The sequence below is a fragment of the Macrobrachium nipponense genome, chromosome 3 (assembly GCF_015104395.2).
Source record: "Macrobrachium nipponense isolate FS-2020 chromosome 3, ASM1510439v2, whole genome shotgun sequence".
Classification (NCBI taxonomy): Eukaryota; Metazoa; Arthropoda; class Malacostraca; order Decapoda; family Palaemonidae; genus Macrobrachium; species Macrobrachium nipponense.
Window position 1 is genome coordinate 100,983,788 of NC_087202.1, and position 7,500 is coordinate 100,991,287.

At 34.9% G+C, this 7,500-nt stretch overlaps 1 long non-coding RNA gene across 1 annotated transcript in view; it reads right to left on the reverse strand.

Moving 5' to 3' along the window:
* Positions 1-6,591: 6,591 nt before the first annotated feature.
* Positions 6,592-7,500, reverse strand: part of LOC135222258 (uncharacterized) — a 1,375-nt gene continuing 466 nt past the window's right edge. Inside the window, exon 3 of the long non-coding RNA XR_010316249.1 lies at positions 6,592-6,787. This is a non-coding gene — a long non-coding RNA (uncharacterized LOC135222258). The remainder of the gene's footprint in view (positions 6,788-7,500) is intronic.

Sequence of the window (7,500 nt, forward strand, 5' to 3'; positions counted from 1 at the left end):
TATACATTTCGTCTTTTCATTTTTCAGAAATTGTTTTAGAAGCGAAACACTTTTAAATGCTAAAACTGTTTCCTTACTGACCCATGTTTTTTTTCTACATTTACTCAATTGCCTCGTTTTATTTGTATGGCTTATGGTCGGTTATTTTCTACGAGATAGCAGATAATATCTTTAGAATGTCAAGTTTTCTGCTTTGGACTTTTACTGTCAGAACTTTGTGTTCCACAAACCTGGTTCCATATAGGAAGCAATAGCAACCCTTTCTCTCTGCCAGATCTTCCGTAACCCTTTCAGGGGTTGGGTTATGTTAAATCAATATTGCTTGGGCGAGAGTTAGGTCACAGCAATATACAAGATTCTCAGTAAGAATTCATTGGACTTTGTTAATGTTAGAAAAGTAATGTAATACATCACATCATGGCATGGGGGCTGTAAAGGGGTGTTGTTTTTATTAGATAATGATTAATTCACTTCAATAGCTAGAGACTTATTTTGTGAGCAAGATTGCATATCTTTTGTTTACTAACCATTAATATATTTATTTATTTATCCAGCAGTGGGTTCAGATTGCTCAGCTTAACACTAATGGATTTTAGACACGCTAAAATTGAAGGTTTGAAATGGAAATTGCATAATGTCTTGAGTTCAAGATAGAATAACAATTTGAGTTTTTTTCGTCTTTGAGGGCCAATGATATAAAACTAAATAATTAAACTTTGATGTAGGCAAGATACTATGAAAACTAAAGAAAAGAAGGGTGTGTGGGGGGGGGGATGATGATTCCAAAAAGTTAGGATTTTGGACATCAGAGGGAGGTAAATAGCCGACATACTTGCAAAAATAGAGCGTCATATGAGTTGAGGAAAATCGAAATTATATCAATATGTTCCTAAGTTAATTTGGAAATAATTATCCAAAGTTTATTTTGCGATGAAATACAGTTGGGGAGGAAACGTTAAGAGCCGAGGGAATTCCCAAGTCTACCTTACTTGCTTAGAGGTTAATATATAGGGAGGAAACAGTTGACAAATAGAAAAAATTACAATAAATAATTTATTAATAGGAGCCGGTAATGTTTAAGATCAACGAATCAACCGTCAAGGAAAAAAATCTTTTATACGACTCAGAATACGTAGATATTACGAAAGGGTATGAGCAGCTCAAAGTTACATCTCTCTCTCTCTCTCTCTCTCTCTCTCTCTCTCTCTCCCTCCTATACACATACGAAGAAACACAGATTACTGGGGCGTAATCTGATATATGAACCACATTAAGAATAAGAAAATTCATCTAAAATCTCTCTCTCTCTCTCTCAAAGAACCACACACACACACAAACGCATACACTCCCACACAGCATAAAACTCATTTAAATATTAGTGAAATAGCATGCTACACTTTTCGTCAATTAACAGTCAAAGTGGTTATAATAATTAGATAGGTATATGTTCTCTTCCCCAAAATCCCAAGCTCTTCTTTCAAATTGTCTGGAAACCTCCCTCTCAATTGAGAGGAGGGGGCGCGTGACAGGTTAATATTTCAAGTCCCTATCATTAACAACTTAGGCTCATTTTTTCTGCTTGTGGAGAGAGAGAGAGAGAGAGAGAGAGAGAGCTTTTTCATTTTCAACACCTTGAATACCAACCGACATTCAGTGTTGAACAATGAAAATAGCATCTAAAAAGCTTTTAGAATTAACATTGCACGTGACAATCATCTAATGACTAATGAACTCACCCTTTATATTTGAGCTAATGCGAAAACAGAGTTCATGATTTTATTGCTGTTTAATCCGAAATATGACTCGACCTTCGACTTAGTTCTTGAAGGGTTAGTGATGGACCAAGTGTCATTCCTACCGACATTATTTACCCCAAGTGAATTAGCTAATTACTCTTGCTGGTTTAGTTCTTTTAATGTTTGATAAATTATTAGCTAATTTGCCTCATATGTTCCTATTGTGTGGTAGAACTTTATAGCGTCACAACCTAAAACTATCCCTCTTACAGTGTACCGTTCTACAAATGAGCTCACTTAACTTCACGTACAGAAGTAAACTTCTCATTACTTACAGTTTCTCGTCCTATTGTCTAAAGTAACCGCTTAATCTATAATCATCAAGTTTCAGAGTTGCCTACCACTCGTTTTATTACATCAATCACCAAAAGATGCCTCGTTACGGCTTTACTTAAAACTAATAACATTTATCATAACTATGGCATGTTATTACATTTCATTTTATACATCATTTAAAACTTATTCCCACGAGGGGCGAGGGTATGCTGGGTACTGTCAGCTGAGCTTTGCAGTACTTGCTTCTGTCCTAGAAGATTTGGTTTATAAAAATGAATCTTTGTTGACACGCATTAGGACGCTTCAGCCATTTTGCGAATGAGACATTAAAAAGGAGATGGAATGATTGAACAGTAAGATGGCAGAAAGGAAGCGGGAGTGGAAGTAAACATGCTTAAAAACTAAGGACAGCTAGGTGCCAAACACCATAAACAACTCCTATGTAACGAATACAGTGCACCACGCGACGCGTCCACAAGGCTGAGGTACGGTTTTTGAGAGTAAATGTCAAAGGAATTTTGTTAATAATCTTAATTTCTCGTACTTACCCTTATACTACACAATATTGAATGAGTCAGTAATCTAGTTTGGTAGTCGTAGTTCTTCCTCTTACTATCGCTCGAGAGCTTTACATGTTCCTCAGCAGAACTGGTATCAGGAACATTTTGGTTAATCCATATACCTGTTTACGGACCTAGTATATTCACTGACAAGAGCGCGCGAGAATGGTAGGGTAACTCCTTATCACTAACGGGTTGGTCGTTACCTACACTGGCAACACAACTAAGCGTGTCAGGACAATTTGCATGTTATCATAGGTCACCGTACGCATTGTGTACGGACATTTCAAAGACAAAAAAGAGACTAAAGGAAACCGTCGCGGCAATTGCCGAGAAACTGAAACTACAAAGACAGACTAGTCAGATTCACGGGTTAACCTGTGTCCGGCTCCACAACGGCCAAGGGCATTTCGATGGTTTGCCCATGCTTTCCCAACTCATGAAGTCACTGTGCTCGTAGCTCCCCCACCCCGCCCTACCCCCTACCCCTCGTTCTCTCTAAGTTCAAATCTTTTGTTAATGATTTTGCCCTTCGGACATTGTCCCCCTCTTGTGGAATAGACAAAAAACCTCGTTAAGACAAAATTGGCAGGGTGTATGATATTAAATGACAGGTTAACTTGCCTTGTGCAGAAAAAGATGCGAGGGTGGGGGGGACGGAGTCCCCTATAGTACCTCCTGAACATCACTTGAGCTGCAGTGTTGCCGTTGTATCCGCATAAAGTTTCCGCAAGCGCTTAGTTACGTTTTTCAAGCGATGCTTGTTTACTTTTGGCCTTCTATACGAAAACAAAGAAAACGAAATTCTCACCTTACTCGGTAAACTAAATTATTTAATTTTCTAATTGTGAACAATGTTTAATCCGAGTCTGTCACTGATATGTGTAATATCTGAATCGATGTGTTCGTCACTATTTGACCATATAATTATGCACTGTTCCTCGGTATCATCACTATCTGACTATATAATCATGCAGTGTTCCTAGTCATCATTATTAAGATTTTGAGGATGCGTGTCACATAATATAACACTGTTGTCTTGCTAATTTTCACTTTTTTTTATCATCAGCTTCGTCTGAAGATGAGTAATCTTCAGGAAAAAACTTTTAATATGTAATCATGTGAATCATATGAATCCACTAATTCATTGTCGTCTGGAGTTTCACAAATTTCAACTTCAGTTTCTTCTTTTGAAAATAACAGTTTTCTGAGGAAAAAAATTCGATATATAATCACGCGCTATGCGGCCACTCATGTTTTCTTCATTTATAAGCCATCTGCTGTATATGGTCACTATAAAGCATCGAACAGAATAAAACAATGAACTCATAGGCATGATAATGGATTGGCGATCTGGGAAGATAGAATACTTAGTCCGCATAATTATGGTTGCCACTTGATCTTTACGAGTTTTGAAGCGATGCAGGTATATGTAATATTAGAAGTTTCATTGTCTATGAAACGTGAGCTCCAAAGATATATTTTTGAAACTCAGGACATTACCATTGTACATCGCAAATTAAAAGCGAGAATTCTGGCACTGAAAATCCTTCGTTGAAAACACTGAGTATCGCACTTGTTTAGCGTACTACAGACTAGCGATAAAAACTGTATGCCCATAGGAGATTGTGGAGGTAATTGATAACTTATTTACTGCACCTATTCGTAGGATATGATGATCATGAACTTCGCACACAAGGATTTGAACGATTTATATAAATTTCATTATACTTAAGGTACATTACTAATAGATATATAGATATATAGATATACATACATGCATATATATACATATAAACATATACATATATATACACGCATATATATATGTATATATACACATACATGCATATATGCATACATATGCATGTACATATATATACATATATATACACATACATACATGTATGTTTATATATGTATATGTATACATATACATATATATGTATATAGTATACATATATATACATGTACATATATACAAGTATATATACACAATTACATATATATATGTAACTATATATACATATATATACATATATATAAATTCATATATATATATATATTATATATATATATATATATATATATATATATATAATATATATATATATATATATATATATATATATATATATATTAACACACATTTATATACATTATATTTACATATATTTTTATACATGCACTATATATATATCATATATGGTATATTGTAGTATGATAATGTATATGTATATATATATATATATATATATACTATATAATATACATATGAGAAGGATATAGACATATGAGAAGTATTATTTTTTTCCTTTCTTATTTGTCCCAGATATATTTACAGATAATTTTGTAATAAGCATAACAGCATTTATGTATCAGTATGTAACTCATTAAATCATTTAGGAAATAATTTTATAATATATTAACAGATTGATGTACATTAATCATATCACAGTCTTATTCTGATAAGAGTCTTATCTTTTATAATATTGTATTTGAATAAGAAATTGTTTTAAAAGTAAAAAAATATTGCAATTTGTATATGATATATTTACATGAATGCGCCATGAAGAAATTACTGTTTGAAAATGCAGATGTGGAATTCGCATCGGCATTACAACTTGGATAGGTGCCCTGTAAACTTTTTATTCCGCATGGCAGACGAAAATTCCGCACTTCGGCAACACTGTTGAGCTGCCGAAGACCAAACCTAAAAACCAGAGGTTATTGACAAAGCTCACGGTCACGCATAATACCGCCCTTTACTTCACTTCTAAGCTTAAATATTTTCCTTGCGGCTAAACTTCATTATAGCTATATTTTCCAATCTGAAATTTTAATAGTTATACTGATCTAGTCCTTAGAAAATGACTAATCATTAAACTAGTAATTTCACCACTCAAGATTAAACTACTTTAACAATGTGGTTTCCAGTGGCAACTACACAAGTAGCTCGCATTTCTTAATTCTCCAATTAAATTTAAATGTATTTTGTATTAAATATAGTCAGCGCCATTATTTTCGCTAATACCCGTTATAAACGTATTGATTGTGTATTAGTATTTCTCTAGTCAAGACAACTCGCTCAACCTGTTTTGTTTGTATGGAGTTTACGTTGCATGGAACCAGTGGTTATTCAGCAAAGGGACCAACGGCTTTACGTGACTTCCGAACCACCAGAAATACACATCTCTCACCGCTCAGTGGAATGCCAGAGAATCGAACTCGCGGCCACAGAGGTAGCACGCTAACACCATACCGACCACGCCAGTGAGGCACTAACTTGCTCAACTTCACCAAGCAGTGACAATAACCAACAAATTAACCAAAACTAGTGTCTCCTTTTCATGAAGGATCTAAATGTTACACCACCAGCATCAACGTCAACCCTGCTTCACATTAGCATAGGTGATATTGTAGTTCCCAATATTGTTTAGTTCAGGCATTGTCTTTCCCATAACATTAAAATGGCGAGATTAATGTTACCTTGAGAATTTAAGCATACTTAAAAAAAAGCATATATACTTATAAAAAAGCACAATTAAAAAAACAATTAAAAAAGGCACAATTAAAAAAAAAACAATAAAAAAAGCAATTAAAAAAAAGCATACTTAAAAAAAGGTACTCTGGATGCGTACTTTTATTCATATTTCATTCTTGATAAGCTTAGCCAAACATCTCAATAGAACTTTATCATAGCCATAAAGTTAAATTATTTGGTTTCCACAGTAGTCTACTTTTCGATATTACGAATTGGGTATACCTAATTCATCCGAAAGCAATCCAGGTTACAGGTAATTTTCAGTCACTAAAAACTCCAAATTTAAGAATGTAGCCATTCAGTTGGGAAGTTCTAAGCTGATATAACCATTCTCAAGCTGCGTTGGGAGCAACAGAAACAATAAGCAATGTATTCTTTTATTGAAATGATTTACCTAATACCAACCAGCGTAACTTACATTTAGGGACATAACTTTAGTCCCTGCCAAGGACAAATTCCTGTCAACAGGCAAAGTATAATCCTTAGTTTTTTATACATATATATACTTCCAGTAAACACTACAGTTTACTACATTCAATAAACTGTCCAGTATCCCCACCTGGATTGAATCTGCCAGAAATTAGTTTCCGCATGTTGCCCATTCCAGTTTGCTGAAAATTAAAAAATAAAAACTTTAAAGAAAATGTGTAAATAACATATGAACGTCATATACTAACGGCTCATAACTGAATAACCTCTAACCTTAACATATAGCTCAAATTTCGGTATTTCTATATAGGCATTCCGCATGATGGCATCGTTCGTTTCCGCGAATACGAAAGCCACCAGGAATTGGGCGTCTAATGTATTTCGCCGTGTTTAGTACGAGCCCTTGGGGGTTATGGTAATTACAGTCGTCCGAATACATATTGCTTAAAATTCTTGTTCAGGAGGTAAAACTGCATAGAAAACCGCAACTGCCATAGCCGAGGCCGCCGCGGAATAGTAATATAGATCTACCCAAATTTCTCATAAGGCTTTATTTACAAGTAGTGATTTAGCGTAAGATTAATGCAATAGTATTTTATTTAAAAACTAGCTAAAGTCTGGTTTAAAGTTAAATCAGAATTTGAGAATTTTCGATTGCACAAATTACGGGCATAGTTCCCCATTTCAAATACAACGATACTTTTGAATTACCTCAACATAAACCAAAAACTTAACCCTAGATAAATCTTCTAGTAACAACAACAACAACAACAACAGAATTGGAGTTTGACACATTAAAGCAAGCCCCACTGCAACGAGCGACAGCCGCAGCCCCTCGCTCGTTACAGGGGACGTTTACTCCCCCCATCAGGGGCGCCGCCCCTGATGGGGGGAG